This window comes from Bos javanicus, chromosome 16 (assembly GCF_032452875.1).
Source record: "Bos javanicus breed banteng chromosome 16, ARS-OSU_banteng_1.0, whole genome shotgun sequence".
Classification (NCBI taxonomy): domain Eukaryota; kingdom Metazoa; phylum Chordata; class Mammalia; order Artiodactyla; family Bovidae; genus Bos; species Bos javanicus.
In genome coordinates this window covers 17,537,721-17,554,002 of record NC_083883.1, presented here as the reverse complement: position 1 = coordinate 17,554,002, position 16,282 = coordinate 17,537,721, and positions in this window count along the sequence as shown.

Sequence of the window (16,282 nt, the reverse complement as noted above, 5' to 3'; positions counted from 1 at the left end):
ATTTGAATAGGAATGTTAGTTCCACACATATCTATGACTCTTCCATAATGTCAGATCTTATCTCTAAACATTATGTTTGTGTTCTTTCCTTTTATTTTCAAGATGTAGGTTTAATTTCTCTTGACTTTTGAGTATTTTTATTTTTTCATTCTTCTGTTTATTATCTGTCTTGATTATAAGTACAATTTGAAAGGATGCTTTCTCTTATAAGTCCCATCCTTTGTTTAAAGTGTTTTCTTTTCTTCCTATTTAGAGCTCTATATTTCAATCTAACACATATCTATCACTTTGTTCAAAAATGTTTTTGTTCACATACTAAATCATGTCTGACCCTTTGCAACCCCCTGGCCTGCAGCACTCCAGGCTTCCCTGTCCTTCACCATCTCTCATAGTTTGTAAAGTCATATCCTTTGAGTCGGTGATGCCATCCAACCATTTCATCCTGTGTTGCCCTGCCTCCAATCCTTTCTAGCTTCAGGGTCTTTGCTTCAGGTGGCAAAAGCATTGGAACTTCAGCTTCAGCATCAGTCCTTCCAATGAATATTAAAGGGTTGATTTCCTTTCAGATTGATTGGTTTGATCTCCTTGATGTCCAAGGAACTCTCAAGTGTCTTCTCCAGCACCTCAGTTCAAAAGCATCAATTCTTCAGTGCTCAGCCTTCTTTATGGTCCAACTCTTACATACCTACATGATGACTGGAAAAACCATGGCTTTGACTATACAGACCTTTGTTGGCAAAATGAGGTCTCTGCCTTTTTTTTTTTTTTTTAAGAGAACACTCATTTGGTTTTTATTTCACAATACATTCAGTCTCCAACTCGTAACACCAGTACTACTACCAACATTGTGATTACAGGAAATAGTTTTTAAAATATTTTGCATATGATTCCTCCATTCTCATCCCCACTTCTCTGCAGACCTTATTTTCTCATTTTTTAACCCTCAATGAATCTTTGTTTTACAAGTATATGTGTAGTACTGTAAGTCCTTATATTAATGTCTCTCTAGTCATTTTGATTCACTGAAGTTTGTTTTCTAGTAAATTCCTCAGGAAGAGCCAATGGGAACAATATTCTTCAATTCTAGATGATAACAGTTTGTGAGTTTTATACTTGAAAATTAGTTTGGTTATATGCAAAATATTGGGCTCATGTTTTCTTACCTTAAATATGGAATTTCATCATAATTTTTATCTTAAATTCCCTCATGATATTTCTTCTCTCATAAATTTCTGCTGTTGAATAGTATAATAATCTTATTTTATTTCCCTTATGAGAGACTCTGTGACTTTGGCTAACAGGTCTGAAGAATTTGTATTAATATGCTGTCTGGGTTTGTCATAGCTTTCCTTCCAAGGAGTAAGCATATTTTAATTTCATGGCAGAAGTCCCTGTCCACAGTGATTTTGGAGCCCAAAAAATTAACATTTGTCACTGTTTCCAATTTTTCCCCTTCTATTTGCTATGAAGTGATGGGACTGGGTGCTATGACTTTAGTTTTTTGAATGTTGAGTTTCAAGCCAGCTTTTTCACCCTCCCCTTTCACCCTTATCAAGAAAATGTAGACAATTAAATAGGAGTCATGGTTCTGTACCTCAAAAAGAGTGAATTCTTTTATTGAAATTGTATTATTATTTTGTTAACTAGCCCACAAGGCTCCTCTGTCTATGAAATTCTCCAGGCAAGAATACTGGAGTGGGTAGTCATTCCGTTCTACAGGGAATCTTCCCAACCCAGGATCAAACCTAGGTCTTCTTTACCATCTGAGCCACCAGGAAAGTGCAAAAGTAGATGTCAGGTGTTTCAGTTTATATAACTCATCATTTCGGCCTTTCTGTACCTAGATCTCACTGTTAGTCCCTTCCTATATGCTATGGGCAGAATTATGGTCTCCCCACCTCAGATATTCACATCTTAATCCCTAAAATTTGTGAATATGTTATGTTGGATGGCAAGGGAGAATTAAGGCTTCAGATAGAATTAAGCTTGTTAATAAAATGACTCTGAGATGGGGAGATTATCCTGGATTATCCTGGTTAGCCCAGCATTATCACAAGTGTTCTTATAAAGGCTAAAGACAGAAGGATCAGTGTCAGAGTGATACAATATGAGAAAGCCTAGACCAATCATTGATGGTTTGGTTCATGACTCCATTCAATAGTCGATATCTCAGTTAAGTTCAGGTCAGTTCAGTCGTGTCTGACTCTTTGCGACACCATGAATTGCAGCACACCAGGCCTCCCTGTCCATCATCAACTCCCAGAGTTTACTCAAACTCATGTCCATCGAGTCGGTGATGCCATCCAGCCATCTCATCCTCTGTCATCCCCTTCTCCTCTTGCCCCCAATCCCTCCCAGCATCAGAATCTTTTCCAATGAGTCAACTTTTTGCATAAGGTGGCCAAAGTACTGGAGTTTCAGCCTTAGCATCAGTCCTTCCATTGAACAGCCAGGACTGATGTCTTTTAGAATGGACTAGTTGGATCTCCTTGAAGTCCAAGGGACTCTCAAGAGTCTTCTCCAACACCACAGTTCAAAAGCATCAATTCTTCGGTGCTCAGCTTTCTTCACAGTCCAACTCTCACATACATACATGACCACTGGAAAAACCTTAGCCTTGACTAGACGGACCTTTGTTGGCAAGGTGATGTCTCTGCTTTTTAATATGCTGTCTGGTTTGGTCATAACTTTCCTTCCAAGGGGTAAGCGTCTTTTAATTTCATGGCTGCAGTCACCATCTGCAGTGATTTTGGAGCCCCCCAAAATAAACCTTTTGTTACTTTAATAAATAATTAACATTAATAAGAAAACCCTATAAGCCCATCATAAACCAAAGAATCATTACAGTATTATTTGAAGTATCTGTTTTTTTTTTCTTTTTTGTTAGATTTTTCCAATGAAACAACTACCTTTAAATATGTATAAAATTCATGTGTACATTTAAACAATCCTTTGTACTTCTACTCCCCATATTTGCATTTCCTAACATCTGTATTTGTTTACTTACCTACCTACTATCTATCATCTAGTTGCCTATCTAGATATGATACAAGTAATCTCTTTTAAATATTACTATTCATATGTATACTGGCCTATACTATATATGTATATTTTAATTTTAGGTAATAAAATTTTTAAAAATGTTTCATGCCCAGTAAAACAAAGAAGAAATAGAATGGAGTCACAGGACCTGTCCCATCAGGGTGAAAATCTTTCAGTTTAGTTCAGTTTAGTCACTCAGTCATATCCAACACTTTGTGACTGCATGGAATGCAGCATGCCAGGCTTCTCTGTCCATCACCAACTCCAAGAACTTGCTCAAATCCATGTCCATTGAGTCAGTGATGCCATCCAGGCATCTCATCCTGTGTCGTCCCCTTCTCCTCCCACCTTCAATCTTTCCCAACATCAGGGTCTTTTCCAATGAGTCACTTCTTTGCATCAGATGGCCAAAGTATTGGAGTTTCAGCTTCAGCATCAGTCCTTCCAATGAATATTCAGGACTAAATTCCCTTAGGATTGACTGGTTGGATTTCTGTGCTGTCCAAGGGACTCTCAAGAGTCTTCTTCAACACCACAGTTCAAAAACATCAATTCTTTAGCACTCAGCTTTCTTTATTTTCCAACTCTCACATCCATACATGACTTCTGGAAAAAAATCAGACCTTTGTCCACAGACTAATGTGTCTGCTTTTTAATATGCTGTCTAGGTTGGTCATAAGGAGCAAGTGTCATAACTTTACGTCCACAGTCACCATCTGCAGTGATTTTGGAGCCCAAAAAAATAGTCTGTCACTGTTTCCACTGTTTCCCCATCTATTTGCCATAAAGGGATGGGACTGGATCCCATGATCTTAGCTTTTTGAATGTTCAGTTTTGAGCCAGCTTTTTCACTTTCCTCTTTCAGTTGCATCCAGGGGGTCTTTATTTCCTCTTTTCTTTCTGCCACACTGTTTTTGTGTGGAATCTATTTATATAGAGAACAGAAATAGACCTACAGACATAAGAAACAAAGTGTTGGTTACCAAAGGGGCAGACAAAGGAGGAATAAATTAGGAGTTTGGGATTAGCGTACACACCGATATATAAAAAACAGATAACCACCAAGGACCTACTATAGAGTGCAGGGAACTACACTCCCTATTCTGTCATAATGCAGAAGGGAAAAGAATCTGAGAAGAATGTACATGAATCAATTTTGCTGTATACCTAAAGCTAAGGCCACATTGTAAATCAACTATATTTCAACAAAAGTAAATTAATTAATTTAAAAAGTAAGGCTGTAGAAAAAGAAACAAACACACAAAAAGCAAGTCTCTGAATTCCATGAGATCTTTAAATTCTCTCATTGTAGCTGTTGGCTTTGGTCCACCTGCAATTCTCTATTTGTCTTCATCCTTCACTTTTGGTCTCATAATTTCCCTCCCCTTCTTGCAAGTCAATTCACATATTTCGAAGTATATGCATTGCTGTATTTCATGAAGTATTTAAGTATTTTTTAGGATGTAGGTTTGAAGGATAAATAGTCTATAAATTTAGGGGAAATTTTGTCAGCTTTATTTTGCAGAGTAAAAAAAAAAAAAAAAAGACCCTATTTAATTTAGTAACTTAAAAAATAGGCCAATTATTATCTCAGAATTCCATGGGTCAGTAGTTTGAGCTGGGCTCCCCTGGGAAGTTCTAAGTGGTTCTTCTGATACATTAATGATCCCAAAATCAGCATATGAGAGCAAGTCCAAATGCACAATATTTTTAAGCCATTCCTTCCATCATATGAACTGTTATACCATTAGTCAAAGCAAGTCACATGGTTAATTAAAGAGAGTCCACCCCTTTTATGAGGAGCTACAGTGTCATATTGAAAAAACACCAAAAAACTAATGAGGGAGAATTAATTTGCAATATACCACAAATAAATTTCCTTATTATTGACCTGTGTCATTTTCCTGTTTATGTGACATTTATGCCAGCTTTTTAAACTTTTCAGTATTTACTATTAGTCACTTAAATCTTAAAATATCAGTATATGCTTCTGAAGCTGAAGTTTTATAAGACTAGATGAATAACATTATCATTGTGTTACTATTTTAATTAAGGAAATGTTTAAATATCTGTGTGTTTCACATAACTTTTAATTGAAAAAATTTTTTTAGATATTCATGATTCTGTTATCATAATTTGTCAGCTTAGAACCCCAAAAAACATAATAATGCTAATGGAAATAAACATATATGATAAACTTTAATGAAAGTAAAAGAAATGATAAATACAAAATTCAGCATAGGCATTACTTATAAAACAGCAAAGGAGAAAAACAAAGTTTAAATGTGGGACAGATCCAAAGAGATTTACTTCTCTTAAACTGGGAAATGGTTATCTGGAAAGCCCTTTGTGTGTTTTATGATAAATATAACACTGCAGTATTGTGAAATGGTAGGATATTGATTTTGCTCTCAATAAATGTTACTGAATCAAATGGGTAGCCATATGTAAAAGCTGAATTCTACTTCCCTAATTCAAACCACATACAAAACCCAATTCCAATAGGATTGTTGATACTGAAGCCAAGCAGGACCCTGCAGTTCTTCCCAGGAACAGACCCCTTTCTGTTCCTCTCCTAGATCCCCTATTTTTTGTTTGTGGAAAAGATCTGGCCTCCTAAAATTTTGGCCTCCTAGAATCAGGCCTTTCTCTGAATTCCAAAACCATATTTAACCAGAGACATGAGAAAATGTAGACACAAAGGAAAACAAAAGCAAATAATAGTTTACCCATAAAGCAAAGTCAAGGTGGAAGACCTCAACTGTATGCTGACCATTGAACATAGCCCCCAGACTGACTGGAATCTCAGGTTTAATAATGCTGACCCCTGTATCCTCACATGGTTACCTCCCTACCCACCAATCAAAACTGTACACAAGCTGAATACATGCTCCTCAACCCTCTCTCTCACTCTGTCTTTTAAAACTCTTTCCTAAAAACCATCAAGGAATTCAGGTCTTTTGAGCATGAGCTGCTATCAGTAGAGTGGCTTTTCTTCATGTCAGGCAAGCTGACCCATGTTTGGTTCAGCAACAAAGTGTAAAAAACAAACTAATAGTATTGCTAAACATAATTTTAAATGATGTTTTCATAACCTTAAGGTAGGTACATTTTAAAATTAATTTTAACTGACAGTTATTCACCCTTGATTATTTTTAATGTTTATTATAAATCAAATTTGTTTTATTTTGCTTTAATATACTTATTAAATGTATATTAAAGCAAAATGATGATATTTCGCTAATATTTACACATTTGGGGGAGTTACTAAGTGGTTGTGTGTGAAGGGTTGAGTAGAATGATGTCATAGAGCAATGAGTTACAAGGTAATTACAACAAGCCTAAGGATAAATTCTGTAGGAAAAGATGGTGTATTATGTAATTGTAGTGTTGTATGCATCTAAAAAAAGGAGAATTTAGTAGTCAAGGCAGAATTAAAAATAGGATAATTGGCCACTCCAAACTCAGACTGTGGTTCTGTAATTTCTGGAACCAAAACTTGATGACCTCAACAATGTTTAGGTCATCTATACCCAATTAGAGACTGCATTCATCTTAGCAAATTATATTAGTGTCTTATCACTATTGTTAATAATTGCCATGGAATTTGTCACTTAAAATAACATAAACTTATTTTTTTTACTGTTCAGAAGCTGGAAGGCAAAAATCATCCACTGGGCCAAAATCAAGTCATTACCAGGTTGGTCTACTGCTGGAACTCTATAGGGAAACTACGTTTCTATGTCTTTTCCACCTTCTAATGCCTACATGCATCCCATTGGCTTGTGGCCCTCTCAGAGTACATCACCCTAGTCTCTGCTTCCATCATCACGTCATCATGCCTTCTGGCTCTGACTCCTCTCAAGACCTTCATATAAAGATGTGGTTATTATCAGCCCACCCCAGTAACCCAGGATGATTCTAGGTAACCCATCCAAAGAACTAAAATAATACATAAAAAGTCCCTTTTGCCATAGAAGGTTACATTCACAATCACAAGACAAGGATTAGAATATGGACATGTTTGTGGAGATTGGTGTGTGGAGGTTGGGAGCATTTTTCAGTCTACATATTGCAAATGGAAAGCTAAGGATATTTTGTGTGTGTAAGTTGGGTTTTGGTCCAACAGTAGTTTTTGTATCTGTAAGTTTCAGCATCTTGATCTCAACAGACTAAACATTTTTATGAAGTTTCTGAAAATGTTATTAAATCTTGTGAAGTAACTATCTTGGTATATGAACACGGTACTGATTCTGTAAGAACAAATAATATCTTTAATATAATTTCCCTTCAATGCTGAGAGTTCATAGATTATCTGCTGTTTTCTCAAAACTGTCAAGAAATAGCTCAAAAGTAATAAAATGGAAAACAAATAAGAAAATGTCAGTGGTAATGGCAAGGGAACGAATAATTTGATTACAATATGTCATAAAATTGGTGTTATTCTCACTAAGATAGTGATTCCAAAAGTAACATCTATAAACCCATTTAATTTCAAGTCATAATTCAATTTAGAAAGCATTTTGGAGTCTTAGAAAGAGTTCTGAGGTCTGAAGAAGTTGTTAACATCAGTGCCAGATGAGAAATGTATAGAAAAAAAGTTACAATCCGTATTCAAGATTAATGATTACTCTGATAAATCCATACTAAATTTAACTACATTTCCAAAGCATTCTAATTACATGTCTTAATAGAAAAGTCCAGCATGTCAAAAAATAAATTTCTGGAGGCAATCAAAGGATAACTTAGGAATAGTTATAAAATAGCTAAATTTTCAGGACCTGTGTTTGAACAATTATAAAATCTTATTCCAGGACTTAAAAATACTTAAACATAAGGAAATAAATATCATTTAGGATTGGAAATCTCAGTCATAAAGATTTCATCTCCCTAAATTAATCTATAAATTAAAAAAGACTTCAATTAAAACTATTATGGGATCTTTGAAAGTTGAGGAAAATATGGCCGCAATTCATCCAGACAATGAAAAGATAAAGAGATTAAACAAATACTTCAAAGTGACAGAGTGACATTTTCCTACCAGATATTTACACATAATGTCCAGCATGCTGTACATTTGCAGAAATAGAATGACAAATCATAGTAAAAAGAAATTCAAACCATTCTCAGGAACACACGGACATTTAGCCCATAATAAAGTATAACTTCAAACCAAGAGAGATATAGTTTACCTAATGCCTGAAGTGCAATGAAGAGAAAAGCAATACCCAGCCTCATCATTTATACTAAAATATATTCAATCTGGATCAAATATTTAAGTGTTATTAAGCTACAAAATTGTAACAGGAATAAATGTTTATATAAATGTATAGGGAAAACTTATTTTTATGCAAGGGTGAAAGCCAAGCCAAGGACAAATAGCGTGATTGTATAAACATGTATAGCTTCTTATATCACACAAACGTAGAAAGATATATATTTAAATAAGAAAAATCTGATGAACTATACTTCCAACATTTATGACAAATTGTTGATATCTAGAATATGATTAGGTAATGTCAAAATTTCTTACATGTAGTAATCGTGTATACTTTTTCACCTAGAGTAGTAGACCAGATTGGTGATCTATTTCTGAGTTGACTTCATTTGTCCAATAGAGAATAACTGTATTTAACTTTCATTGCAAACCTCATCATGACAGTAATTAATATATTGGAAGTGCATCGTTGAGCTAGCCTGTCAAAAAAAAATTAATTACCTTGAATTATTTCATGTAATAATGGGCAGGAGGGTGTGGGAAACATTTTATAACTCATAGGAAGGCAAGAGCAGCAAAGTGTAGAAAACTCAAAGGAAATCAAGTGTGCTGCAGTTAAATACTTGAGCACTCAATAGTATTTATTTAATTAAATTTAATTAAATTCAAATATGATGAATTCCTTGTTTGAAAGCTCAGAAAATATTAACTATGGACAATTTTAATTTTAATAATTATAATAAGCATATGTAAAATAAATTACATATGGAAGATAAAAACGATTCCAAAAAATTCCGTTGGTAATCTTAACTTATGAGAACTTCAAGAATTTTTTTTCCATTTCTTTGCAATAATAATGATAATAATGTTTGCCAAATATCCATCCTGAGGTTATCTCTGACTTATCCAAAAATAAGCTTTGGTTATTAATTATGACTAAAACAAAAATTCTATTAATTATATGGTGATATGATAAATTTTAAGCTAACTAATTTAAATTTATTTGAAATAAATTTGCCATTTTAATTCTGATTATTAATTAGTTTAAAGGATAAAAATACAGAACATTGAATATTTCAAGGACATGAGATTCCCCTATTGTATTTTACAATCAATACCCTCCTCGTAGAATTAACTCCTCTTCTGTCTTCTCTCAGCATAGATTATAGCTATGATTTCTTGTATTTTACACATACATTGAATCACACATTATTTTAACATGGTTTCCTTTTGTCATTTTTATTAATATGTCTATTAAATTCAACTCTGTGATTGCATATACTAGTACTTTTCTATTGTAAAATGTTCCATTATTTTAATATACTAAACTAATTTTTTCTGCTTATACTCATGAACATTTTGGTTAGTTCTAACTTTTGGCAACTGTGAGTAGTTTTCTTTGTTATTTTGTTTGTTTGTTTCTACTTTTTAACTTTTTGCACATATGCACTCCTTTGCCTTATATATCTATTTATATAGAAATAGAATTGCTGGGTTGTGAAACAGAAGAGGTGTTAATAATGAGAAACTGCTTTAATACAGTCAGGCATCCCAAGGTGATTTTAAATCATTCATTCTCATGAAAAATGTTTAAAGTTCACTCATTTTCAGTGAAACTGGAAATTTTTAGTTCCTTATTTTTCTCTGCTCCTCCAGGTTTCTAGTGGTAACCCACTGAGGTTTTTCATCTGCATAGCCATGATATGTGATGATGTAGAGAAAATGTTCTTATGCTTCTTGTCTATCTGGTTATCTTTTACACAGTTCTTGTTAACTTTTGCCATTTCTTTGCAGTTGATTTTTTTTCTTTGATTTTTTTCTCATTTGTAGAGCTTAATTATACATTCCAGCTATGAATTGTGTGTCAGAAATGTACTCTTTAAGAGTTTCATGATTGTTCTCTCTCCTTGTGACTTTCCTTGTTTACCCTCTCTCTGACATTTTTGAACAACATAAATTCTTCATTTTAATAAAGTTCAGTTAATTAATCAAGTTAAATTTGATACTTTGTTGAAACTTGTTTAAGAAATCTTCACCTATCACAAAGTCATATAAAATTTTAGGATTTATGTATTCTCCCTTCCTCAAAATGGAAAGACCATCCAGGTCTAGTGTTTTCTACCTCCTGACAAAAGGCAACACAGACAATGCAAAATCATTTCATTACTTTTCATTCCATCTCAGGATCAGATCTGAGTCCTTCTGACATGTGGGCCTGGCCTGCCTGACACAATGGCAGGAGGAATTAAATTAGGAGCTCTACTAACAATGAGAAGTAAGGAAAGACCCTCTGCTTCCCTTCTTATTGAAAAATGCAAAGACAGGTGGGCCAAGAAAGCAGCAGAGACTCAGCCTCAGAGAATGGCCTGTGCTAGAAGGCCTCCTTGTTCCTGCCACTCTGACTCTCTCCTCTTCTGCTCAGGACATACCATCAAGACTTGTGTGTGTGTGTGTGTGTGTGTGTGTGTGTGAAACTGGAGGAGATTCCACCATTACCATCCCCCACTTAAAAACATGTTGTCACCCAACCCAGGCAAACCTCTATCGCCCCCTCAGGCAGCATCAGCAAGGACTGATGGGAACTACATGGCACCAGGTAGACCAGAACAGCATTGTTAAAAATTCTGAAATCACAGCCCCCAAACTCAACCAAGAGTAACATGTTCAATATAAACAGGGTGACTATCTACTAAGATGAGATGTTTAACTAGAACTGAGGGACTCTTAACATAGTAGACCAGATATCAAAGATGCAATTTTTAAAAATCATGTCATAAAAAGAAAAAAAAATCACAACTTGAATAAGAAAAGACAATCAACTGATCCCAATATCGTGATGAATCAATTGTTCCACTTTTTGACAAGGATTTTTTAAAGCAAGGTCTAAGCAGACTTTAGAAAACTGACATGGTACATAAAATATCAATGAGAAATTCTCAATTTCTCCCATATTTACTTTATTTAATCACTTAAAAACTAAAATATGCATATACATAAATATATAGAAATCATTATTTCTACCACAGTGAATGTTATAAATTACTATTTTCTTTGTTATAAAACTAAAAATAGAAAGTTAAATTTATATGATTTCTAGAATAATTTGGTCCATAAAATTTAGCAATGCAAATACATTGCACAAAAAGTTTGAGTGTTACAATTTAATTTTTGTTTTCATGTATAAGAAAATTAAGAAAATATCTTAAATTGAAATAAAAATTGATAAGTTTTGATATCCTTAATTAGTATTTACTAACAGATTAAATACTTCACATTAGGAAAATGCCTTATTTTTGTTTGGTAAAGCACAACGGATGTCCTTGAATGTGTTTTCAATGCATAGATGCTATTTTTACCGATTATTTTTGCATTTAATTTCATGTACTTATGCAAACATTTAGGTATGCTATCTCATTTTTCTTAACTGCTATATTAATCCTAAAATATAACACAGGTCTTTCCCCATTGGTTTATTAACATGCCAAGTTCAATATATAGCCTTGTATTTTTAAACACCTATTGCTTTCATACTTTCTTATTCTTATTTAATACATACAGCTCTAAGTTCTCATACAAACTCCAACTATATTTTTCTATTTTCTACTTTTTCCCTGCAAAAATCTCTCCTTTTGTCACAGTTGTCTTTTTTTTTTTTTCTGGTCTTCATAGAATCTTCATCATATATGAGGTTGTATAACCTATATAGGTTATATACGTATATAGATAACTACACATGTGAGATTATATAGTATAGTGGTTATAAGTGTAGGCTCTTAAAGTTGGGTAGACTCCCTGCATTGAAATCTCAGTTTCATCTCTATGATATTTGGCAAGTTTATTAACTCCCTCAATTTCCTCATCTATTTTTAAAAAGGGGGCATTAATATGCCTGCCTTGGAGACAAAATAGATAAAGAATTGGGTCAGTGTCTAACAAATAGTAGGTGATCAATATACAGTGAATTTTTGAACAGCATGAGTTTGAACTGTGTGGGCCCACTCATGTGCAATTTCCTTTTCAGTAAACAGTGCTACATAATCTGTGGTGGGCTGAATCTGTGGATACAGAACCACAGATATGTAGAACTGATTATGGGACTTAAGCATCTGCTGTTTTGGGTACCACATGTTGTTCAAGAGTCAGCTGTATCAGTAACTATTATTCTTCAAAATTAACTGCTATATCCATGGCTGTAGTATATCAGTCTGGAATGATAATCAACACTTTGCCTTTTTTCATGACTGACTCATTTCCAATTCAAAACATCTACATAAAATTATTATTCTGGCCAACTCTTCCTGTAGATGTGAAATTTCTGTCATTTAGACATACATATGATTAGAGTTTTAGAATTATGATTTGACTAATCATACTGATTTGAACCATTTCTTTTCTCCTCGACCCCTTGGGAGGTGGACCTGGTGGAAAGGCTCCGCATGAAAGAGAGCCACTGAAAGCCTTTGCCACTGAAGCAAGACACTGGAGGCAGCCAAGCATCTCCAGGAGGATCTTGAGTTCCTATAAGAAGATAGTCTTAAAGCAAGAGAAGAAAAAGAAGTGGTTGGATCTCTGGGAGATTTCCTCCCGGACTGCTGTGAGTGCCTGGGACTTGGCAATCGTCTGTCACTTGAAAGAACTGGAAAACTTCAAGTATGTTTTCTGGAGTGGTCTAGAGACACATCCCGCTGGACAGAGTCTCCCGTGGTGTATCTACCCTGAGGGGCAGCCATGGCCACCTCAAGGGCAGCCTCGCGGGCCCCTCAGGACATCGCCAAAGTGATGCAGAGGCTGCAAGGTCAGGAGGGGCAGCCATGAGGAGATACCCCTTGCCCAAGGTAAGGAGCAGTGGCTGCACTTTGCTGGAGCAGCCGTGAAGAGATACCCCATGCCCAAGGTAAAAGAAACCCAAGTAAGACGGTAGAGGTTGCAAGAGGGCATCAGAGGGCAGACACACTGGAACCATACTCACAGAAAACTAGTCAATCTAATCACACTAGGACCACAGCCTTGTCTAACTCAATGAAACTAAGCCATGCCCGTGGGGCAACCCAAGATGGGTGGGTCATGGTGGAGAGATCTGACAGAATGTGGTCCACTGGAGAAGGGAATAGAAAACCACTTCAGTATTCTTGCCTTGAGAACCCCATGAACAGTATGAAAAGGCAAAATGATAGGATACTGAAAGAGAAACTCCCCAGGTCAGTAGGTGCCCAATATGCTACTAGAGATCAGTGGACAAATAACTCCAGAAAGAATGAAGGGGTGGAGCCAAAGCAAAAAGAATACCCAGCTGTGGATGTGACTGGTGATAGAAGCAAGGTCCAATGCTATAAAGTGCAATATTGCATAGGAACCTGGAATGTCAGGTCCATGAATCAAGGCAAATTGGAAGTGGTCAAACAAGAGATGGCAAGAGTGAATGTCAACATTCTAGGAATCAGCGAACTGAAGTGGACTGGAATGGGTGAATTTAACTCAGATGACCATTATATCTACTACTGCGAGCAGGAATCCCTCAGAAGAAATGGAGTAGCCATCATGGTCAACAGAAGAGTCCGAAATGCAGTACTTGGATACAATCTCAAAAACAACAGAATGATCTCTGTTCGTTTCCAAGGCAAACCATTCAATATCACGGTAATTCAAGTCTATGCCCCAACCAGTAACGCTGAAGAAGCTGAAGTTGAACGGTTCTATGAATACCTACAAGACCTTTTAGAACTAACACCCAAAAAGATGTCCTTTTCATTATAGGGGACTGGAATGCAAAAGTAGGAAGTCAAGCAAAACCTGGAAAAACAGGCAAATTTGGCCTTGGAATACGGAATGAAGCAGGGCAAAGACTAATAGACTTTTGCCAAGAGAACGCACTGGTCATAGCAAACACCCTCTTCCAACAACACAAGAGAAAACTCTACACATGGACATTACCAAATGGTCAACACCGAAATCAGATTGATTATTTTCTCTGCAGCCAAAGATGGAGAAGCTCTATACAGTTAGCAAAACCAAGACTGGGAGCTAACTGTGGCTCAGATCATGAACTCCTTATTGCCAAATTCCAACTTAAATTGAAGAAAATAGGGAAAACACCAGACCATTCAGGTATGACCTAAATTAAATCCCTTCTGACTGTACAGTGGAAGTGAGAAATAGATTTAAGGGACTAGATCTGATAGACAGAGTGTCTGATGAACTACGGACAAAGGTTCACGATATTGTACAGGAGACAGGAATCAAGACCATCCCCATGGAAAAGAAATGCAAAAAGGCAAAATGGCTGACTGAGGAGGCCTTACAAATAGCTGTGAAAAGAAGAGAAGTGAAAATCAAAGGAGAAAAAGAAAGATATAAGCATCTGAATGCAGAGTTCCAAAGAAGAGCAAGGAGAGATAAGAAAGCCTTCCTCAGCGATCAATGTAAAGAAATAGAGGAAAACAACAGAATGGGAAAGACTAAAGATCTCTTCAAGAAAATTAGAGATACCAAGGGAATATATCATGCAAAGATGGGCTCGATAAAGGACAGAAATGGTATGGACCTAACAGAAGCAGAAGATATCAAGAAGAGGTGGCAAGAATACACAAAAGAACTGTACAAAACTGATCTTCACGACCCAGATAATCACTATGGTGTGATGACTCAGCTAGAGCCAGACAAACTGGAATGTCAAGTCAAGTGGGCCTTTGAAAGCATCACTACGAACAAAGCTAGTGGAGGTGATGGAATCTCGGTTGAGCTATTTCAAATATTGGAAGATGATGCTGTGAAAGTGCTGTACTCAATATGCCAGGAAATTTGGAAAACTCAGCAGTGGCCACAGGACTGGAAAATGTCACTTTTCTTTCCAATCACAAAGAAAGGCAATGCCAAAGAATGCTCAAACTACCCCACAATTGCACTCATCTCACACGCTAGTAAAGTAATGCTCAAAATTCTCCAAGCCAGGCTTCAGCAATATGTGAACCGTGAACTTCCAGATGTTCAAGCTGATTTTAGAAAACACAGAGGAAACAGAGATCAAATTGCCAACATCCGCTGGATCATCGAAAAAGCAAGAGAGTTCCAGAAAAACATCTATTTCTGCTTTATTGACTATGCCAAAGCCTTTGACTGGGTGGATCACAATAAACTGTGGAAAATTCTGAAAGAGATGGGAATACCAGACCACCTGACCTGCTTCTTGAGAAACCTATATGCAAGTCAGGAAGCAACAGTTAGAACTGGACATGGAACAACAGACTGGTTCCAAATAGGAAAATGAGTACATCAAGGCTGTCTATTGTCACCTTGCTTATTTAACTTCTATGCAGGGTACATCATGAGAAACGCTGGGCTGGAAGAAGCACAAGCTGGAATCAAGATTGCCGGGAGAAATATCAATAACCTCAGATACGCAGATGACACAAGAAACTAAAAAGCCTCTTGATGAAAGTGAAAGAGGAGAGTGAAAAAGTTGGCTTAAAGCTCAACATTCAGAAAATGACGATCATGGCATCAAATCCTATCACTTCATGGCAAATAGATGGGGAAACAGTGGAAACAGTGTCAGACTTTAATTTTTTGGGCTCCAAAATCACTGCAGATGGTGACTGCAGCCATGAAATTAAAATACACTTAATCCTTGGATGGAAAGTTATGACCAACCTAGAAAGCATATTGAAAAGCAGAGACATTACTTTGCCAACAAAGATCCGTCTAGTCAAGGCTATGGTTTTTCCAATGGTCATGTATGGATGTAAGAGTTGGGCAGTGAAGAAAGCTGAGTGCCAAAAAATTGATGCTTTTGAACTGTGGTGTTGGGGAAGACTCTTGAGAGTCCCTTGGACTGCAAGGAAACCCAACCAGTCCATTCTAAAGGAGAACAGTCCTGGGTGTTCATTGGAAGGACTGATGCTAAAGCTGAAACTCCAATACTTTGGTCACTTCATGGGAAGGGTTGACTCATTGGAAAAACCCTGATACTAGGAGGGATTAGAGACAGGAGGAGAAGGGGACGACAGAGGATGAGATGGCTGGATA